The following is a 23,291-nucleotide window of genomic DNA, read 5'->3' as shown; positions in this document are numbered from 1 at the left end:
TAGAGCCTGCTAGCATTATTTAAAATATTGCTTTACTTCCCCACCACACACACTTTTGTCCTTAACACATGAATATTCTTAAAGAGCTTTAAACACTTTCTTATCATGTATACAATGACATGGACCTGTAACTGAACAGAAGGATTAATCTACCCAGACTTCTGATGCCATACATTTTTGCTTTCTGCCACAAAGACATGGGTGCCAAGCATCCACCTGAGGCCTCTTGTCAGAAAGCTTCTCTGTGAAAAAAGATAGCTTTTAAAGATGGCTGGAATAGGTAGCAAACTATACACTTGTCATAGCTTTTGGCATACTTACATACAAATCAAGACTGCAAGCAAATGGCTCTGGAATTATTCACAAGAAGGGCTGATTTCTAAGATTTACCCTAGGCTTATTGCTGCTTCCAGAACAGATTTCTGTCTTGCAGATGCATCACACGATCAGCTCTGTATTTTTGTGGCGACAATTCTTCAAAAGTACCTATAAACAGATTCAAGCTCTGGATCCCCAAAGCCATCTCCATTTCCTGAGATCACATCTTACATCACCAGTTTCACAACAGGCAGAAAGTCTTAAGTTTTTCAGAGCCTTTAAGTCATCAACTTGATTACATGCTATTACCTTTGATTTGTTGAACTAATGACAGAGCCAGAAGCTTGCTCTTCTACTCCCATATATTTTCCAATAGAAGCCACTTCATCCATAAACCTAATAAGGTGCTTTGTAAGATTTCAGTCTTTCTGCAAGCTTGCTGTATATACCAGTCTGTGTTAAAGACTAATTTTCCTACAGCCTCATAATCTCATCACATCACCTTTTGTTTCCCTTGTACCCAGAAATTACATTTGTACACCAAACCTTATGCTTTGAAAGTACTCCCAAAAGTAGTTTCTGTTCCAGACATGAACAGAATGCATGAACAGACATGCATTGCAGCCTCCACAATTGTAACTTTCAGAAGAGCTTTAAAATGCCCCCAAAATGGCAAGACAGAATGAGTCTTAAAACCATAAGAATTAACATGAGTAAAGCCTGCCATCAGGAAGAGCACCTGCACTTCTCTGCACTTGGGAGACTGTCAGTTCCCTGCTTCACAAGGATGGCTCTATCTAACAAAGCTGAGAAGTATCCAGCTTCCAGACAGGAAAAGCATATTGATTGACAAGCACACGCATCCCTATCAAACACCCTTCTCTGCCCCCACCACTCACATCAGATGTAGACAAGCACCACTGCTCGTGACCACAGCAGCAGTTAACAGCATTTCTTGGCCTCCACCATGCCACCTCCCTGTCTGACAGCCACCCTCCAAAAAAGCCATAGTTAAAGCTACCATGAACTCACTATGATAAACCATTTTCTCTGTGGTAAGTCATGCAAAAACCTATCAGAGACAAGGAATAATTCACTACTGGAATTAATAACTGTAGTCAAGGGGTCAGAAGCCCGTTCCACATCACTTCTGTGTCTGCAAAGCCACACTGAATGTGTGAGTCTGCATCACTCCAACCAGTGCAGCACAGCAAACTTCTGTGACATCTGCTGTCCCTGATACATAAGGACCACCATGTAACTAGCTAGGCAACCTCTTGACTTTTTGGGGGGCTGCTGGACTAAAATGGAAGGGGAAAGCTCAATGACTAAACAGGTAAACACCACAGGGCTTTTACCCTCATCATAACAAAATTGGAGATAAAATTTAAGGGATATACTAAGTCTACTCCAGATTTAAAGAGACTCTCTTGTGGACACCCATGAATTGCTATTCAAGCAGAAAACAAAAATTCAAATACGCCAATAAATTTACTCCAAGTCTGAATACATTACAAGAGCCAACTATTTCATGGGCATTTTTTAAACTATAGAAAGAGGCAGTCAAAGCAATGTTTCAGTTAGGTAGAAAAGGTTGCATTAATTTCAAAAACTAAATAAAGTTGGAGTCTGTTGCACTGGTTAATGAATGAGGTGACTGTTCTCAAAGATATCCACACATGTACAGATCACAGCTACCATGAACAGTTTTTACAGCACTGCTGTATAATCTCATTCAGTTATTTGACTACTGATGGTAATTGAAGACCATAATCCATTGCCAAAAAATAAACAAATGTGAACAACCACCAAAACTTGGGCGATAGAAAAAATTGTGTGTGGATGTTCCAGGCTTCTTGCAAAGTACTTTAGTGTTCAGAGAAAATTTAAAGTTATAATAAGTTCTTGAGCATGTATAAAATATAAGAATGGAGCTGAACACTTCATAAGCACAGAAAAAACAACAGTAATGGAGAAAGTATTGTTTATATAGAATTAGTATTTTGAACCTGGATAATGAGGAACAAGATTCACAGATTAGAACTACTGAAGCAAGAGAAAACCACAAAGTTTAAGTTGTAAAGATAGAGCCAATCCAGCCTTCTTTCCTTTGGGGCCTGCACAGGAATACAGCTATACCCCAGGCTTTTTGCAGGATCTGACTCTAGTAAGGTAAGTACTTTACCATACAGATTACTTATTATGTACCAAAATTGACGTAGTAGTACCAAGGTATTAAATTAAAGACATGTGCATCCTGATTAGGGGTACTAGCTATGATGCATTATATATGAAAATGAAACATTACGTACAAAAAGTAACAAGCATAGTAACTGATATCTACAAACTAAAGTCACAGTGGCACATTGAACAATTTTAGGTTAACCAGACTCACTTAAAAATAGAAACCAGAGGCTGGGCTCTTCTCTCACCCCATTTTACATGTCTTTACGTCCATTGATTTCAAGTGGAGTTCTTCACAATTTATGCCATTGTGAGAGGAGAATCAAGCCTTGTGTGCTTGAAAGGAAACAGCAGACATGTTTCCCACCAGAGTGCAGGGGGAGATTTTAAAAAAAACATAAGTATATGAACTGTGAAACCAATAGAGTACACAAGCAAAGGCAGGCAAAGAGGCTCTAGCTGGGGGTGGGGAAGAAGAGAACTTGCAGGTTACCCAGGGGTTTTGTTGTTTGCTTGTTTGTTTTTTAAGACTTGGGACTGATATTAGTAAGTCAGAAGCCCAGTCAGTAAATAGGCTTCTAAAAAACAAAAAAAAATATTTAGCGAGAACTATTGCATTTTTTTTCAGATAGACACGATTGATTTGCATTTCCCCACAGTTATTCTATAAAATGAGGAGCACACCATTTCGTCTGTAGAAGACACAGACTTTCCATTCCTAGAAGATGGAGATCTGATCTATTTGCATTGCCAGAAACAGTGCCCAATGATCATTTATACCCAAGCCCAAGCAGATGATCTTCCAAAATTCGTCAGGATCTTCTGCACAACTAATATTACAGTGGTTAGAAAGAGTAACACTTCAGATTGCAATTCAAGTCAGACAAAGCCCTATATTTGATGTAGGTGACAAAATCACTTCATGGTTTGGAGGTATACTGTTCTGTACTGATTGGGCTGATTTGGGGAAGCTCACTTAAAACCAAGAAACAAGAAAACCCCCAAATATTTTCAAACTATCTATCTCCACTTGAGGTATGCCTGCACAATGATGTGACAGTACAAGGGAAACAGCTTGAGTATTTTACAGAGGGAATACAGACTTAATTCATTATTTTATATACCACAGAAATGCAAGATTGAAGTAAATCCTATTTATTCAGAGTCCAACACTGACAGAATATTACTGTAACTGTTTGGAAATGCTTTTCCCCCACTTTCACTCATGTGCACAACCCGTGTTACAGCTCACAGCACATTTTAAGTCACCCCCCAGCATTCCAGCAGGAAACGTGCCAACAGTTTCTTTTAAAAACAAGTCTAGATTATCTACTCAAAATTGCATTAGATATCAGTTGATTTAGTACATAACAAAGCAGGATGAAGGTAAATGCAGAGAATTGCACAAAGGATGACTTCTACCTGAAGAAAAAAATGTTGCATAATTGAAGGTGTACCTGCTGCTCTTCATGAGACATGTTCTTTCAAAGCATAAACCTCCTTCCAGAGGCCCTTAGAAGGTGGAAAGAGACCCAAGAACAAATACATGTCCTTGAATACCCAACTTTGTTTTGCACCTACCATTTAGATGTTGAACACTGACTTATGCATCAAAGTTTGAAAAAAAACCAAAAACAAGCCTTAAGTGAACACAAACCTGCTATCACCCCAGTCCTAGAATAAATCCATTAAGTATACCTTTGTGAAAGAGCCATCATATTGTCTTGACAACATTAGCTCCAGGCTAATAAGACATCCACTAATAGGTATGAAATGTTTATGAACAGCCACAGCACAATATGAGACAGACAGGGAGACATTAAAAAAGCAATCTTCCAAAATTACAGCCTAAAAGGTGGCAGACTGAGAACTAGACAACAGAGCTCTGAGTGTTGGGGGACGTTTTGCAAAGAAATCTGAAAAGTAATAAATCTGCAGTAATGAAACAGGCGCCTGTTTGTCACTGTGGTCACTTCAGTTCAATCAAATAAATGGATTGTTCAATTTCAGTATTTTAACAGCTACTCTAAAAACATGCAGGCTGTTCTTGCAGGAAATCAACAGTTTTGTGCAACTGGGAAATCATATATTGAGAACAAAATGGGGTATTAGCCTAGACCACTGAACTTCAGCTTCACACCATCTGAAACCCCCAGAGAGTACTGTCCAAGCAGATGGGCTGTGAGAAAGGTTGGGTGCAAAGCTTGACAGTTACTGGATTCACAAACACTAAAGAAACCATGGAGCTCAGTAATCTACTCTGCAGCATCCTTTGCTGAGAGTGCTTCTTCATCTTGACGGCAGCTCCTGGTTGAGCACAACAGCAGCACATAGGCCTGCCTCTTACCCTGCAGACACTCTCTCCAGATTTACTCTGGTACACTGCTTCCTTCCCCAGGGCCTCCCAAGGAGAGGCCAAGACCCTGTAAAAAGGGACTCTGGGATCTCTCTGTGGAGAGCTGCTGTAACACAGCTGCTTGGTTTTGTTTTTTTTTTTAGGGAGTCACGTTTCTCCTGAATAGTACTGGCACCTCCCAGCAGATACCTGCTGAAATCCAAACCTACACTGAGCTGCTAAGAGAACAGAACAAAGCTGCATCCTGTGTAAACAACACCCTCATGAGGCTGGAAGTTTTTTGGTACCTCGTAACAGATGAGAGCCTGGTCTGCTTTCTACATGTTTGGCAGTACTCTAAGACGTTCGCTGGCTATTGGCCTGCCAAGCTGTTTAGGCTTGTAAGTTTTTCTGCACTTGCTTTATACTATTAATTTTATTAAATATAAACATATCCTTTGTATATATTTTTCTCATATTCCATATGCACAGAATGAGCTCATTTCAGTCTGAAGATGAATGAAAACTCAATATTTACCACACAGATCCACTATGCTTTGCAAACAAGACTGGAAAAATGCCCTCTCACAATGAAGTTATCCATACCATCTTTCTGATGAGCAAAGCATGAGGAAACAGTTCAAAGCTTTTGGAAAGCCATATGTATACTTCTACAAAAGACATCTGCAATTCACCAGTGAGGTTCTAGACCTAGCATAATTTATTTAGCAGTTTGGATATAGAGATGCAAATATGTAAGGTTCAGACATTTCTTTAGCGCCTCCATAAAATTCATTTAAAAGTATATAAATATTCATACTTTAAATAGTCATCTCAGCATGCGAAGCTTTAATTTTTATATGAAAATACCAATTCCTGCAAAGAGTCTGAAATAAAGTAAAAATATATTAATCCTAAAGTATGCACACAAACACATGCAATTTCTTTACATAAACACTTCTGAACTTCTGGGTGATTAACGCTTGATTACAAAAAGAGATCCTTAAAAATTATATTCACTAATCATGCACTAATTTTTAACATACTTGAAAACAAGTCAGGTTTTACTGCTGTTAGACAAGTTAATCCACACCTGAAAGCACAAGGTGGCTTTCAATTTCTGCCGTGGTTATTGTGTGTCTCTGTTGCTACCGAAATGGGCCATAGGTGAGGGCAGTGTCCGCCAAGCCCAAGTGCTCAACGGGTTGAGCAAGAGTGCCTGGGTGTCCCAGCAGAGCCTCCTGCTGAGCCAGCACCACCACTGTCACAGGAGTGTACTTGGCTAGTGACAACATCAGGGACAGCAGAACGGGTAAAGCTGAACAATCACAGCGCCCGTGGCAGAGGTGGCTTACATGGCTCCAGCAGGGATCACAGGGATACAGGAGGGATGTGTGCTTTCAGGAATTTTAAGGCACTTGTCAAGATATGTTTAAAGATTCAGAGACGAGTCATTTATATCAGTCTTTTTAAGACTGGTGAGAGAAGATGCAGCTTTCCTACCGAACAAGAGGGTGCAGTCCTACCACCCAGCACGATCCAAGGCCTACATTATTATATTCGTAACTGCATGCATATTCTTATTTTCTTTTTTAAACATTCAAACACATTCAGAAATGAAGATGTTTGGACAATGAAGACTCTCAAAGAAAATTTAAGGGACTAACATCACCCTGCTTAAAAAAAAAAATCTGTAAGTTTTATTATAAACATCATGATACTGACATGCAGATTTTTAATCATGCCAGTTGCAATTATACAAATCAGTGTTCCAATCCACAGAGAAGTCAGTTTTCATATACACCACATTAACACAGACATTAGACAGGATTTGGCATGCTGCCGACAGAGAAGCTAGTTCTGGAATCATGCAATATTAAGTCTGGAGTTACTTGATGCAAGATTAGAAGGCAACAAGCTCAAAAAGGTGGTTACAAAAACATCACAGGAAACAAAATTATTTTGTTTATTATTATTAAAGGCAAGCAATTATATTTCAGTATTTGGACTGCAGCTGAAAATGCTTTTTTGGCATGCAACCACTCCACAAAGCTAATATTGAGTTTAACTGGAAGCATATTTAAAAAAAAAATTCTTACTCAAGTCAAAGATGGTAATTGTGAACTGCAGAATCCGTCCTTAGATAAAAGCGGGGCAACTGAATGAAACTTATTATATCTGTTACAGATACAGCCTACAAGCACACTCCATCATACTCTTGCATCTTAAGGAGGGGACAGAGGTGAAGAGGGAGAAAATGAAGGAGAGAAGTACACAAGACAGAACAGCAAGAGCTATCAGGTGCTATAAATCAATGTTTCACGTACAGACTTTAGACAGGAGTACACAGCTTCGGTACAGAACAACTGAAAAAACTGAAAAAAGTTCCAGCATTTGTTGATATGTAATCCACTGGAAATGAAAGGTCTACCTGAGAGACTGTCTACCCCAGGTTTACTAGCTAGCAAAACATTGAGCTTGATAGTTTCATAATGATCTTGAAAAGCAACTCACCAACCTTATGGCTATATTTAAGAACTTTTAAGAAGACTTCCAGGCAGGGTTCCAAGAAAAGGTAAACTAGCAAGAAGCTGTCATTTACAGACCCTTTAAAAAATACTAAAAATGTTTGTGTTGGCTCTTACCTCTTCTATATGAGCACTTCACTCATTTTGTACATTTAAAAAAAAAAACTCCTCGCACAAAAACATGCTTGAGGAATATTATCAGTTTGTGCTGAGAAGTGAAATGCTTGCTCTTTTAGTTCTGCTAAAAATATATAATGCATTTTGTGAATATTATAAATAAGTAAAATACAAAGAGGAAGAGTTGTAGCAGACCACCTGTGAAATTTTCTTCAGTAGCTGGAAATATCCTTGGTCAATGAACCAGCGGCCAAAGAACTGTTTCTGAAAAAAAGCGTGTAATTTTGGCAAACTGATCTGATAGTCTATCTGGGAATTTCTGCCAGAAATGCCACAACTTCAGTGTGCTATTACTTGAAAAACATGTTTCTTCCCATCATTCTTCAGCCATAAGGTGGGAGGAGGAAAAGATGAGCAATAGCTGTGCTGTGTCCTTCCAAGCTGGTTCTTCCCATTATACAACTCCTAATCCAAACAACTTAAGCACAGAAGTAAAAGCTACTCATTTCTGTAAACATTTCCAGGAGCAGGACCTAAGCTTGCATGGCTTACACCAAGGATACACTAATGGCTAGAGCTAACCTCAAGTTTACTTCTGTTTAAACAGCATAAGCAAAAACCAGTGCTGGCCAAACTGAAGCTTAAGCCTTAATACAAGGAGGTAAACTGAATATTGATATAAGCCACTTGGTGACTAGGGAACCATCTCAATCCAGCATTCTTAGTGCAATATTGTATCATGCAACAGTTTTCTCAGAAATATAAGTGACCTTTCTCAACATTTAAAAAATAAAAAGTAATGTTTCAGAGCATGCTTTTATATCCCAGCAGCAGGGATCTCTTTACTTTAGGGTAACTAGTCATGGAAAACAGAAACACAACCCAGAATGTTTGTTTGTTTTAAATGAAATTCATCACTGCACATCCAATTAACTCTGGAATGCCTAAGACATGGCACCCAAGCAAACAGAGGCTTTCAATTTAAGAGCAACTTTCAGTCTGCCCTGTTAGAAGCTGTGTATAGCAGTAATTGACAATGTACTTATTACGCAAGATTCACACGACAAAGGGGAAGGACTTTTAGGCTATGATACAAAGGCTTCCAGCATTAGAAAGGGTCGAACCAATTTGCAAAAGCATAATGTGAAGCAAAGCAAATGACTCTGTAAAATGTAGACACTCATTAGCATAGAAAAGTTTCACAGGAAAACAATGACAAAGTAAAAGGCATTCTATTTTCATATGCTAATTAATTAAATATGATTTAATGCATTTAATCTCTTATTATAACCATAGGGGGAGACAGACCAAACTCTTGAAGTTCCAAAAAGCCAGGTCATTAGTGTGCCAAGTCATTCTTCAGATCTTCTCCTTATACACAAATTTACATTCCCAACTCATAACATATGTAAGTAAAACTTGACTCCCCCTCCCACCCCCTCCATTTCTCCTTCTGTGGAAGGCACTTGCTTTCTCTTGCTCTTGTATTTTAAAGTCTTATTAAATGCTAGAAGTAACTCATTTGCTAAGGGAAAAAAAAAAACAACCCGAAAAGCACAGAAGCCATTTTGCCAAAGGCCTGAGTTAAACACCCCAGACCCTCTAAGACAGAATAAGCTAGCTAGAAATGAGATTAATAACATTCTTGCGCATATGCACAAAAATCCACACATAGTTTATAATCTTTAAGTTCAGATGACATTTCTAGCCATTTCTTGCCTTTCCAAACAAGAAAGGGATTCTTATGTTTACATAAGTTTCTCCTTGCTTAATAAATCCTAAATTGAAACAGATTTTTTAAAAACAATTACCTTTTTCAGAGTTATCATACTACAGGATATTAGGAAAAACCAGACTCTCCTGTTGCTTTTACCCACATCTGACTCCAATCTTAATAGTTTAGCTATTAACCCTGTAAGGTCCTCACACACACACACCTTGCCCAGTTGATGTTAAAATTTTTATATGACTGATCTGGGCTTACTCATTACAAAACCTTTTGTTGTACAGAAAGAGAGCAGCTCCACGGACCTTGATTTACAGGACACAATTAACTGTGCTGTTGGCAGAACTGCACCAGCCCGGCTCATCCGGGGCTCTGCAGGCAGAAATGAAAGGATCTGTCACTGCATCAGAGTAACGGCTCTCCATCTCCTTTCCACTCCCTGTCCAAGCTCGTTCTGATCTACTCACGTCTTGGGATGAAAACCTAGCCACTGTGATATACCTGTCTTGCAAAGAAATAGTACAAATTGCTTTAATTCCTCCTAGAAGCAAGAACTACAGCTAAAGGGAAAAAAACCCCATCCTACTTGAAAAATCGCAGTACTTTAGAGTTTGCCGTGCAAAACACGTAGTTTAAAGATCTCAGTTACCAGCTAAACAATGATCGCAAGGAGTTTCGCAACAATAACGCTAGTAATTTATTTATGCCTTTTTTTGGGTTTTCTTTAGCGTGTTAGGAATACGCATTGTTAACCATTAAATTTCGCTGTATAAACATTTCTCAGCGAGCCCGTAAAATACCCCCCGCTGCGTTTCCTCGCTCTCCAGCTGACAGCATTTAGAAACACCGGTACTGGTGGGTGCTTTATTTGGCCTTCCCGGGCCACCCCCGCTGGGGAACAGTGAGAGATTCCTGTCAAAGGCCAGACCCAGCCGCCGCGGGCTCGGACCACAGCGAAGGCGTCTGGACTGAACCCAGCCCAGCCGATTGATACATGGTGGCTGCTGGAGTTCGAAATCCCGCGGTGGGCGCAAATATTCTGGGAGAAGGGACCCATGGACGATCCATCGCCCTTCCAGAGCTCTTTTCGTTAAGAAAGGAAAGCACAAACACATACTTCAGCGAGGTCCGTGGCTGCAGGGGTGGGTGTGGGGAGCACCCCCCAGTTAAAGCGGACACCGCGGAAGACGCCGCCGGGATGGCAGACCGAGGTTCCCAGCTCACCAGGGTCCCCGCTCGGGGCAGGAGAGCGCCCAGAGGCGGACACTTCGCTCGGGATACGGGAGAGGGCGGAGGCTGCCTGGAAGGGGCCAGTTGCCACGCACTGATAGGCAACAGCTGAGCTCCCACATCTGGACCCTCACCCAGACCGGCGACCGCGGCGCGCCGTTCGCTCCGCCGGGCGCACCGAGCCGGCACGGCGGCGGCGCCGCGACACCTTCCCCCGGCAGCGGGACACCCTGCGCTCCCCATCGCTTCCCCCGCTCTCCCGAGCCCGCAGCCCCGTCCGACAACTCGGCGCAGGACGGCGCGGCGCCAGCGGCGCTGACGAGCGCCGGCTCCGGGCTCCTCACCGGCGCGCCCTGGCGATGCGAGCCCCGGGCAGGGCGCAGGACCCCCGCCGCACCGCGGGAAGAGCTCCGCCGCCAGCGGCACGGTGCCAGCTGCGGACGGCGCTCCGCCAAACCCGCCGGGCGCTCCGCCGCAGGCTGTCCGTCAGTTGTCAGCCCGGGGAGCCTCCACTTACCCTCCCCGCAGCGCAGCCGGACCACGGCGACGTATTCCCAGGAGGCGGTGTGGCCCGTCACACAGACGACGGGGGAGGCGGATACCTGGCTCTGTCCCACGGAGTCAGCGCCGGCGGGAGACGCGCATCTCCGGCAGTGCCGCTGACGGACCGCCCAGAGCCTCTTCGGCCGCCCCGCCGCGACTGCCCGAGCCCCGGCGCTCCCCGCCCTAATGGGGCTCGGCCGCTCCGCGCCCGGGACGGCGCCGGCAGCGCTCCGCCGCGCCCATTGGCTGCCGCCCGCCGCGCCCGCCAATCGCCGGGCGGCCGGGGCGGCGGGCGGTGCGCGGGGCCCGGCGGGGCGGGGCTCGGGGCGGGGCCGGCGGCGGGAGCGGCTCGGGGGGTGCGGAGGAGCGTGAGGGGAGCGCGGCGTGACCCGGTCGGGAAGGACCGGGAGCAGCAGGGCACCGGCACGTTCTGCGCTCCCTTTCCCTCGGTCCGACGGAGCCCTGAAGCCACCGGCTTTCATCCAGGGAGCGGGACCGAGAAAGTTAATTAGAAACTCCTCCCGCTGATCTGTGCAGAGCGGTGCGCAGATGGAGCCCGATCCGGATGGGTTCGCGGTGTTGGCGGGGGGCTGCGCACAGCCGTGGCGGGCACCGGGCACTGCTGCAGAGAAGGCGGTGCGGTGCGGGCCCCTGGCCGGCCCGGCGGTGCGGAGCCCGCAGCCGCCCGAGGGGCTGGCGGGGGTGGGTGGGCGCGCCCCAAAGCAGCGCAGCCCCGGTCTCAGCACCAAAGAGACGGCAAAGCGAAGGAGGCCGGCATTAAAGGGACACTGAAGTAGCCAGGCACACGTATAAATTCCATCCCTTGACGTTGCGGGCACTTCTGGTATCTGTTAAACTGCTGGAGTCTGCAGCCCTTGATCGTGTTGCTCGCAACTAACAACAGCCTTTAAACAACGTGGATTGCGCTCCTGGTTCTCTCGTGGTCTCAGTGTTTAAACCCTCTATGGAAACATCAAAGGATGAGTCACATGGCATTTAACTCGATGTTATATTTCTTCCATAGGTGCAAATTGGAAGGTGAGAATAATTTTTCCAGAGTGACTTCTAGGCAGTCACAAACTCTCCCCGCTTGGTGAAAAAGGTGTGTTTGGAGCCTCAAATGTTGTGTGGTATAAAGCTGTGTCTCTGGCAGTGTCTCTCTTGATTCTCAAAACAAGGAATTAGATGAGGAAATGAAAATGAGAGTTTTCCCTTGGTGTTTTGAAGCACATTTGGTTTTCCTCTGTTAGCAGAATAAGTTTGCCTATAATCTGGTCAAAATCATCTTTCTCCATCTGTAAAAATAAAAACAGCTCACAGGAAACAACTTCAGACTACAACCATAGGCTGCAACTTTGCTACAGTTAAAAGTGTTAAAACTATTTATCACCTAACAACTTTCAACTGCAATTCAAGTCCTGGTGCTCTTTTAATTTTTCAATTTTCTAAATGTTAATTTTTCAATTCCTTTTAAATATTAACCAAGTCTGAAAATAAACATTTCCAAATTGCATCATTAAAGTTTTCAGAAAAAAAGAATAGATGCTTGTACAGACAGGGGAAACCTCAGGAGAGTCAGCCTCTCTCACTCTTTCCATCAGAAAGAATTTGTATTTCTCCTCCAATTTAAGAAAAAACACAGAGGATGAAGCAGGAGTGTGAAAAAAACTTAAATATATTGTAGAATATAGAATATAATAATAACACTCTATAATAATATTGTAAAATTGACTGTAAAGGGAATGGGGTGACAGAGATGGCAAAGGAGCCATCTGCTGCCTTAGAGCTGTTTGTCCCTTGTCTTGTGTTCTTCCCTGCCACCTATTCAAACATTTCTCTATCACTTATCACAAAGATCTAAATGCATTTAGGCTCTGCTGGCAGCACTGCATGATTTCTGTCATTTACTTCTTCCCACTTCATGTTCCAAAGACATAGGAAATTAGATTGCTTGGCTTTTAAATAACCTTGTCAAAGGTGTTTGAAGTCATATATTAGCAGATCTGAATCTGGAATGAAAGAATTTATGGCCAATGCACTCTTTTAAGTTGTATATCTGTTTATCTGATCCTCACTTACAAGTGCCTCTAATTAAGCTATAAACTCCTAGTTTCTACTTAACCATATGGGAAGCCTGGGAAGTTTGCTACAGTAATGTAATTTGCCCATTCTACAGCCATGTCTGCAATGCAAACCCAGCATGGCTGTTTAAAAAGTGTTATAACCTGCTCTGTTTTTCACAGCATGAACAGAAATAGAGCATGTCCAAGTTACCAACTGTAATCCTGAAACAGTACAGACACTTTTCTCTTTGGACCTACAGGACTTTGTTTGTGTCCAAGAGAAAGCACACCTACTGCAAACAGCAAGAAAGTTAAAAAATTACAACCTGCAAATGCAATTAGTGAGGAAGGGACAATGATATTTCCATCAACTTTTTTTCTCTTTTTTTGGGAACTATTTGGCTGTTTTGTGCTTTTGTTGCATTTTTTCCTCAGGTACTGTTCACAGGTTTTAATTGCATGCACTTTTCATTCACTTGAAGTGTGGATAATTTGAGGATGGGGTCTTGTCTGCCACTGAAGTAGGTTGCAAGAGGGTATAAGGAAAGCTTACACATAAAAAAGGCCCAGAATTTCAATATATATATATTTGTATATCTTAAACTTCTGTTAAATATTTCAAAAATATCTATGCAAGAAAAAAAAATAAACTGTTGATGAGCAAGTTTAAAAGGGGCTTGAGTCCCACCTTTGCTACAGTAACATAGTAAAAACCCTAAATTCCATGAGACTGTTGCCCATTTTATGAAAAATATTTTCTAAAATATGTTCTATATTTAGATTTTTTTCTCTAGAAAGTATTGCCGACAGTTATCATTAATTTCATGTGAGGAATGCAGTTTTTGGCCCACTTTGCAGGAGGTTAGAATTTAAAAATGTGAAGTATGAGATGTTTTTCTGTGATTTTGAAGTAGGAGGAAAGTCTCTGTACAGATTCATACAGGTACCCTGGAAGGAAATGCCTAGAGCAATCCATCAGACTTTCTTTTCCAATCCTACCTCTTCCAGTGAATACTTTAAATATTTCTTACTATCTTTAAAGTATCCCATGTTTACATATGGAAACCGTACATACAAAGCTGCAGCTGCAACTGCAGGTAAGCAAACAAGAGCAGCTCCTTGTGTACCCAACATGTAATCTGGCACTGATGTACCTTTGAGGCTGGCCTGCAAGTGGTGGCTGGACCAGGCAGCCCTCAGAGATGCCTTCCAACCCTGATCCTGTGATCCAGAGCTGCTGGATTCAGCCAACACAGGTCTGATTATGATGTCTGATTACTTAAGCCAATTCAGTATGGGGAATAGACAAAGGCCACACCTGAAGATGGAGAGTTTTGAGTGAAACATGGCAGTCTTTACAGAGTTTCAGCCACCCCACAGATGTCTGTGATGGGTTTACTGTGTATTAAACCAAAATTTTTGTTAAACTGGGGACAAGATTTGAATTTGTGTAAGGTCCAATTGTATTGTTTGTTTTGGTTTAGCTTTTTTTCTAAGGTATGAAGCATAGTCCAACTTCATTTGGGGATGTTGGGAGAGAAACAGTGCTTTAATTTCTGCTGCTTGCTTTCTATAACACTGTACATTGGATTTTTACTTTCTATTTCTCTTACTATCCCCTTCAGGAAGGGATGTCATAATGGATACAATGGCCATTCCTTTCCTACATGTGCCTCTAAGCAGCAGTAGGAATGCCTCAGTTTCCCTGTTTGCATGCAGAGAATAAAACTGTCTTACACCACACGGGTCATGTGAGGCTTAGTTAATCTTTATGCAGAGTTTTTCAGACATAAAGCTGTATGGAAGCACTTCAATTATTAATATTAACAAAAGCAGCTTGTTAAAACTCTGTGTTAGGTATTTTGGTGGTTTTGGGACACTTTCACTGGAATCAAGTAATGTGGACTGGCCAAAGCAATTAGGCATAAACTTTCAAATGCTGATTCTTATAAACCCAACTCTTTTATTTGGCTTGTACCCAGCAATATGTTCTTTATCAGTTGTATAGAACTGGGTTTTAAAAACCCTCAGTCTTAATAATGAGTTTTCAAATAACATTAAGAGGATTGTTTTCCCCTTAACCTTGGCAGCTGTACCACTTTTGTCTTCTGTATGTGCATCAGCCTAATAATCTACACCAAACCTTCCCTGAGTGCTGTATGGTTTTGCAAGGTAGTTGGAAATGTGGTCACTGGTGAGTCACAGCAGGAATAGACTGAAGAGTACTATGAGTCCCATCACAGTGTCCAGGTTTGATTTCTTTTCCATTGGAAACCTGGGTGAAGCAAGCAAGGAGGGAGGGATTTGCATCCTGCCACATGGTCAGGATAAATTGGAGTGCATGCTTGCATTTTGGAGAGGGAATGACTTCTCAGGCTTTCCAGCTCAAGTATTGTTCCAGTTTACTGTATCTCCTTTTTAAATTTATTTTTGCAATAGTCCTTCACTTTTGTATAAGATCCCTCCTGCTGATTTTTGTCTGTTTTGTTTGTCTTGGCCTTCTCCTATGGCTCCATAACTTTTTCAGCTGCACAGTCCTGCCTAATCTCTATTTAAAAGTCAGCTGAATCCTTGCACAGCCAGATAGAAAAACTTTTCTTATGGATTTCTTTCGCAGGCACCTTCCCTGGATATTTAACTCTTTATGTCCTTCCTGGGCTAAACTGTTGTTCCTTTCTGAAGGCTTCATGCCTTGCCTTTGATCACAGACTATTCCATTAGTTCCTCTAGCCTAGTTTTTTCCTGTGGACTAGGAAAAAATGGGCAATTTGACTGAGATGAAAAAAGCAACATTTAGTTTACAATACATATAAGTAATGCCAGTCCTGTTTCCAAGATCTGCTGCAGTGCCTTGCTCCCTTCTGCCAGAGCTGGAGTCAGTCCTGTGAGCTGCAGTGACACTTGGAGCAGCTCTTGGAAAACATCCCAGCATTTCTGTAACTATTCCAGCCATGGATCATTGTATTCTGCCTTCTGAGTGGTCTCAGATGAATCTGGTTGCATTCAAAAAACAATGGCAGAATTCCCTGCATTTCTCTACTTCCAAAAGAACACTCAGAAGTCGCGTGGTTCTTTGCATATCTATTTCCCAGACCCACCCATCTCCTAGCTGCATGAGGCTACAGTGGATTTTTCACAGCGTTTTACCCAAGAGCATGTGGCTGTTTCATTGCATGGAAGTGTTTCTGTCTGAACAGGAGACACCAACAACCTCCTGTTGTCCCCCCTTTGAGAGATAAAATATCTTGAGAGCCCACGTCTGATCCCCCATGCAGAAGGCATTTGATGATTAACCCTTTCTTAAGATTGATGCAGTTTTGTAAGTGCTACACAGAAAAAAACTGAAACTGTTTCACAGAAGGCAATAAATATAATTTTAGATAAATAATGATAATTAGTTTAAGTATCTTTTGTTCTTAGTAAATTCAATTTGCTTAAAAATGGCACTTTGGGAAGCCAGGGTGTTAGAAGTTAGGGATAATATGCCACACTATTTGTCCTTTTCCTTCTCTATAATGGCAAGAGTGTAAATCACAACCCTAACTTGATTAACTTTTGTTTCACTGTGTTCCGGTTTTAACATTATTTAAACATATTTTGTTATTTAACTATGCAGAGATCTTAATCTTTTACTTAAATGTAAATTGCAAATTGCAATCGCTAAACAAATTGATTGAATACCATTGATTTTTCATCAAATAATTGTGGCAAATCTTGTAATCAATTATTCATCATTCTTAGAGAAGAATAGATGACATGAAGAATAAGCTGTAATTAAGATAAAACACTACTGGATTCTGTACTGATAATTTCTTTTGAAATTACAATTCTTGCAATTAAATCAAATTGAAATTAAAATGTGAGTAACCTGATTGAGGCACTGAGTAATGATTGTACAAAAGTGTAATCTGAAAGAGCCTATTCATGTATGAGGACAGAGATGACATTTGATGCCTGAAATATTTTCTATTTTTCCCATGCATTACTTCTGTCTAATGCAAGCATCATGTTATTACAGATTTTAATTTCCTCCATTATTATGTGACCAATGCAACAGTTACAAAACATAAAGCACATTCTTTAAAACAAATGAAACATTTAATCCTGTGCTAAATTTATCTTTAGCCTAATTTGTGTTTTTCATTCTAAGTGCCAAAAATGAACATGGATTTGCATTGCTGTAAGGATTTGGTTTTACAAATTATATGGATTTTTAAATTTACTAATTGATTTGTTTTTTCCATGAAAAAAAGACCTAGAATGTATCATACCTAGAAAAAGATTCTCCAAGAAACAATAAAAACCTCAGCATTAGTCTTAACCATAACCACTGTTAATGAAATGACTTGTCAGTCAGCTGGACTCAGGTGAAGTCTGACCTTGACAGCAGTCCCAGCAGATGTCAAAACTTTCTTCAAGTATTCAGGCGTTTTTGACCATCATGCTAAAAGTGAAAGGAATGAATATACCCAGAGAAGTAAACTGGAAGATCACTAATGTACCAGATTATGTTTCTTTTGCAAATTAAAAGAGAAATACTTCAGAAGGATTGATAAAGTTGGGGGATATTTTAACACCAAGAGATGAACTGTTCCCTGGAAGTAATCATTATTCAGGCTATGTAACTGAATGCAGCTATTAGTTGCAAATAATAACCTCACATGACATTGTTTTGATGGTGGTAGGATGAATGCAGTAATACACAGAGCACAAATATTTAGGTAGATGATTTGAAATTCATGTACTGGGAATGCAGTTTCTGTTATGATTAGGACTGTGATTTAGATATGAGCTGTCTCACAGTTTTAAAGGTCTTTTTGCCTCAATGACATGCATTATAACAATCAGTTTGGAGCCATAAATGCAGAGTTCTCAAGTAACATACCTGCACGTGGACAAATGTATTTCATTGCCTAAATGGCCATTGGTTTGGAAAATGAAAAGGATAAACTGAATTCAATCAAATTTAAATAGCATTTCAGCTAGACCTGTGCAGTGAGGCAGAAATGGTAATGTCATCAGAACTATTTCTTTTCTCTCTCCTCTCTCCTCTCTTTTAGACAAAATGCATTTTATTGTTTTAAGTATCAACAAATCAATTCTTTTCAAAATTTGTTGAAAGTTACTTTGAAAAATAACTGCGTGAAAAAAAGACCTCAAACAAAATAAAAAAAATCCTCAGATTTATATTATTGAAACCATGTAACAAATCTGCTTTCTGTGTTTTAAATGCATATCTTGCTCTCCGAATTTGATGTTCTTTTTTCAAGTGATTTGTATTCTCATGTATCAGGCAAAATTACATTATTTTTATTTACTCACTGGCTGAAGACACTATGCTGCTAGTGTGTATATTGACAAATTTAGGATTCTGCTTCCTTTAGCAATTTGAAATGATTTTGTAATGCCTTTTTGGAAAACATTTGAGTTCTAAAACTTGGTAACATGGGAGTTCACAGAAACATATAAGCCATGAGTAAATTAAAGGATGCACTTTGGAGATGGGTGAGAGCCAGAAATGCAACAGAAGGGGAAGAAAATAATGAGTGGGCAGCATTTCTGAAAATCAGAAATGTTTACAGAATTTGAATGCTTGTTTTTTTGCCACAGTTTTTGATAATTAAGCACTGACCTGTGTTTCAGTTTTCTTCTCTTCCATGGAGTGTCACAACAAATTTGCTATCACCGTGACAGCTCCCTTTAACACCAAGTCTCTCTCTAGATCCAGTCAGATCTAGAGGGGAGAGTTGCCAAATTTTTGTATTTTTTAATTCTCTCTCCTGTAAGGTTCACTGTATATTAGTTGCCTTTCTGAGATGTCAACAATTAAGTAAGCTGAGGTACTGGATGTAAAAAGGGATCCTTGTTCATTTGGAGGTGTAATTTTCTCAGGCTCTGCCTATCTGTCAAGGTTGACACGAAAATATGTCCAGCCACCTGATCTATCAGTTAAATATGACTTATATTTCTTTGCTTGTCTCTTACATAGTTAAATGTGCTATAATGGGAACTCCAGAAAGTCAAAACAAAGGAGTCAGCAAAGCAGGATTTGGCAAACTCACACTGAATTACTTGGCCAGTTTTATGCTAATTGGGAAGAAAATTTCTCAGGACTGACTGTACTCTTCAGATTTTAGAATCATGGCATGGATTGGGTTGGAAGGAAACTCAAAGGTATCCAGTTCCACTCCCCCTACCATGGGCAGGGGCATGTCCCACTAGACCAGTTTGCTCAATGCTCCATCTAACCTGGTCTTGAACACTTACAGGGATGGGCAACCTGTGCCTCACCACCCTCACTGTAAAAAAGTTCTTGCACATACTAACCTAAATTTCCCCTCTTTCAGTTTGAACCCAAAAGATTGTTTTGAGTTTCTCTGTGTTACAGCATGATTTTATTCTGTACATTGTTTATTTGCATCAAAGGAAAGCATTTGAGCCAATGTGCTTAAAATTGGGTACAAGAAATACAGAATAAAAACCTCTGTAAAATCTTTCACTACATTTCCTTCATACTTAGAAAACAGTATTTTCTTGTGCCTGTTAGCTCGGATCCCTTTCATTCTTCTCATTGTCCTAATCTGAGAATGAAACATTGCTCACTCACAAAGATACCTTATAAAGCCCCTATTCTTTGATTCAGTGTCTAAGCTTGAAATGTAATCAGTGGGAAATGTGTCAGGATTAGTCAGTACTTGCCAAAGCTATGTCAAACCATGGCAAAATCTCACTGACCCCTAGCTCATGATTTAGCAAATGTAGCTAATACACACACAAAATGAAAACAGATTTTAAGAGGGGGAGAGAAGAAATTACTTTCATTTTCTTTGCTAATGAATATACTTTTGAAGTTAAGACTTGGTCAAAGACACTGCAGACAAGGCCATGACAGTGAGGAGAGCACTCTCTTTTGAAAATTTGTACCTGTAATGGTACTTCCTAAAAGGTGGTCCTGGCTTGGAAAATCAAGAGGGTGCTTGCCAATTGTAAGACGTTCAGGCTCAGATTCATGTAACAGTTGGTGGAGAGTGTGATTCCCATCTTTCATACATCAGTCTGGTCACCAGAACAGCAACCTGACACTTCACTTCCTTGTTTCTCTTCCATTCACTGCTTAAGGGCTAAAGTGAAAGTCTCCTACCTTGCAGAAGAATTACTTGAAAACTATACTGGAGAAACAGGACACAGGGTTCTTGGGTGGTGATACATCTTTGACAGCATCAGAGAAGGGCTTTTCCCTCCCTTTTTCCCTTGTTGGGGGCCAGGGTGCTTGTTTAACAGTTTCCTCTTCAGGAAGACAGCATTCAAAAATGAGGGGTGCAACGCTGTGTCCACGAGGTTTTATCAATCACAGAGGTTTTTTATCAATGTGACTCCTATAAGCAAAATTTATGACCTCTTTAGAGTCTGATTTGTTATTCACAGAAATGTATTGCAAGAGGAACATACTCCCTTTTTGTTTTGTTTTATTTTGTTTCCCAAACTAAAGTGAAATACAAGGCACAGGATACTGTGAGGGAGAATGTGTATAAAATATGTATGAAGTAATGGGTATGTTTGGTGCACTAGTTGGAGCTGGAAATCCTAGAACAACTAGTTTCTCTCCCCTTGATTCATAAAAATGTCAAGGGGACAAACTCCACCCTTAGATACTCACCCATGACTTCTGCTGAGGTCAGTGAAATCTGTTTTACTCTGAAAGCAGAATTTTGCCTGGAAAACAGAATCTAGTAGAGACTATACTACTCTCTTCACTGCTAGAAATTTGCTGACATTGCTTTCTTTACCTGCCTCCCCTCCCAATTCAAATGGAAAAAGTTGATTTTTTGCCTTTGAGAGGCCGAGTAACTCTCAGTGTGCAAAATGATACTTCAATGCAGCAGGCTTGCAGAAGCTTAGTGGAGGGTGAGAGAGTGTGCTAGTAAATACATTCAAGAAGGGAAATATCAAACAGTGAAGCTAAATCTTGACACAATCATCAAAATCAGTCCATTGTGGATATTGCTGGAGGTGTTGCACTTCACTCAATTCCTTTGACTGATTCCCTGTTATACATCAACATGGCAGAGAGCTCTGCTCTCCCTGACTCTCCCCTGAAACTCTGAAATGCATGCAAGTCTTCAGGTCCTGCATGCAAGATCCAAGTCACAGAGGGGTCCTTTAAAAGGAATTCCAAAGATGAAAATATGTAAATAATTTAAGTACAATTCCTTTGACAAGTATAGTGGTAATGAAAGATGTAAGGCTGCTAATCCAGTCCCCAGGACCACGTGTTTGAACAAAATATATAAAGAATAGCTTCCAACATAGAAAGAGTAACTAGAGCCTACTGAGTTTCTCAACAGCATCCTATCTTTTCCTGTTGCTATTCAATTCAGCAGTAGCAATTTTTTTAACCATTACTCACATTTCATAGAAAACCTTCTTCACTATTTTCTCTCCCTGCCATTTTCCAGGCAGCTGTCTCTAGATTTCAAGGCTTCCTAATTCTGCTGAGTGTTTCAATCTAGTTTAATGTTTTCCATATTATTTGCTCTAGATCTTATGGGAATATCCCCTCCCCAGATGTTTTTCATGACTTCCCAGATACTAAAGTATAAGGATTTGGGATGCTACAACACTCTTCCTCAGATATTTCCTCTTCAGGCTTACTTGGTAGGCTATTTTTAAAGATACTGTTGTGTGGAAGTATTCACTTTGCTTCATCACATTGACTAGGTAGAATTTATACCCATAAACAGCTAACCATTCTTCTTTCTTACCTATGCAGCACTGGAGTTTCAGAAAGCAAATAGATCACCATAAAATAGATGTAGAGGAGGAGGGTACATTGGAAAATGTGAAAAGTCTAACCCCATGTTTACTTCAAACCCAAAGCCAGCATTGAATGAATTCCCATGATATCCATGATCTTTCATATGAGCCCTGGGGTTTGTCTTAAGTCTAACACCCATGTCATTCTGTACAGTTCCCATTCAACGAATGTAATGCATGCTCCATGCCTATATGGAGGGTGAAAAACCATTGTTTTGCATTAGGATTTCCTCATTTTCTCACTACTGTGATAACTCCAATAGCTGGTTATAACCCAATAGTACAATGACAATTATGTCATTATGCCACGGTATAATGACAATTTGTACTAAGAACTGCAAAAATCTGCCTCAGAAACTGAGGCCAAACCTGAAGCTTGCCACTCATGTGAGTGATTGATTAGCCAATTTTCCTGCTGGAGTGTTCAACTGTGAGTGTTCAAACTGATAGCTGCATGTTTAAGTACAGCTTGGTCACTAAAAGTAATAAGAAATGTGATAAACTGGATATTTTATGAAATGGAGTCCCAGGAATTTTCTAGTTGAAGAAATAAAAGAAGTCACTGGAAAGCGGCTTTAGGAACAACATCTCATCTCTCCTGCAAATGTGGTTGAATGTAACCAGCCTGACTGGGACTCTCAAGGGACAGGAGGAAAGAAATAGCCCCGTCCCATTTTAGGACTCGGTGTTAAGAGCATGTGCAGCAAACACTGAGGTCCCAGGCAGGTGAGTGACAGGTTGCAGTCCTTGCATGCTTTGTAGTCCTCACTCTGCTGCCTCTACCATGGCCCCAGCAGCCACAGTGGAGACAGCAGGCTGCTGGGGACAGCCAACAGAACTCCTTCCCACTTGTGCATGAGCAGGCAACATTTTCTGTAGGAATGTGGAAGAAGGAGAACCCCAAATTAACCCCACAGGAGAGAAGACAAAGAGGGTGTCAGGGAAACAACCAGCAGTTCAGAAGGACTGTGGGCCTTGCTCTCCACTCCCTCCTCATCTATCTCAGAAGAAGGCATCTCCCTCTTCAGGCCAAAAAGGATGGGGAGGGTTTTGTCCCTCCCTAGACTGACCCCATGAGATGTGGAACCTCCAGTGCTGCAAAAGGAGCAGGGGTGATGCTAGGTCAAGAAACAGATGTGAGTCTGGGGCTGAACTGATCTATAACTGGAGAGTGTGTGCCTGCTTTTGTTCTCTGGGTTGAGCTGCTTGGAAAGTTAAGTTGTAGATGTGGGAATGAATGTCCCTGAATTTGTGTGGAAGTGGGGGAGACACAATGCCCAAAAAAAGCCATGGTGAGCTGACTACAGCTGTGACTCCCAAGTGGGAGTCTTGTAAAGAACTTCCAAAAGTACTTCTCAATTTTCTCAATATTTTGGATCTGGCAGTGCTGTAAACACTACATGGATATCTGGAAAGGAAAGATATGATCTAAA

General features: G+C 41.1%; 1 protein-coding gene across 1 annotated transcript in view; it reads right to left on the bottom strand.

Annotated features, from left to right (window-relative positions):
- Window positions 1-11,117, bottom strand: part of PRICKLE1 (prickle planar cell polarity protein 1) — a 65,676-nt gene extending 54,559 nt beyond the window's left edge. Inside the window, exon 1 of the mRNA XM_066550379.1 lies at window positions 10,956-11,117. The gene's annotated coding sequence lies outside the window, so the exon portion shown is untranslated. The remainder of the gene's footprint in view (window positions 1-10,955) is intronic.
- Between the last annotated feature and the right edge of the window lie 12,174 nt (window positions 11,118-23,291).

Source organism: Molothrus aeneus, chromosome 5 (genome assembly GCF_037042795.1).
Source record: "Molothrus aeneus isolate 106 chromosome 5, BPBGC_Maene_1.0, whole genome shotgun sequence".
Taxonomy (NCBI): domain Eukaryota; kingdom Metazoa; phylum Chordata; class Aves; order Passeriformes; family Icteridae; genus Molothrus; species Molothrus aeneus.
The sequence above is the reverse complement of the archived record's forward strand: the minus strand, read 5'-3'. Positions and strand labels throughout refer to the sequence as shown.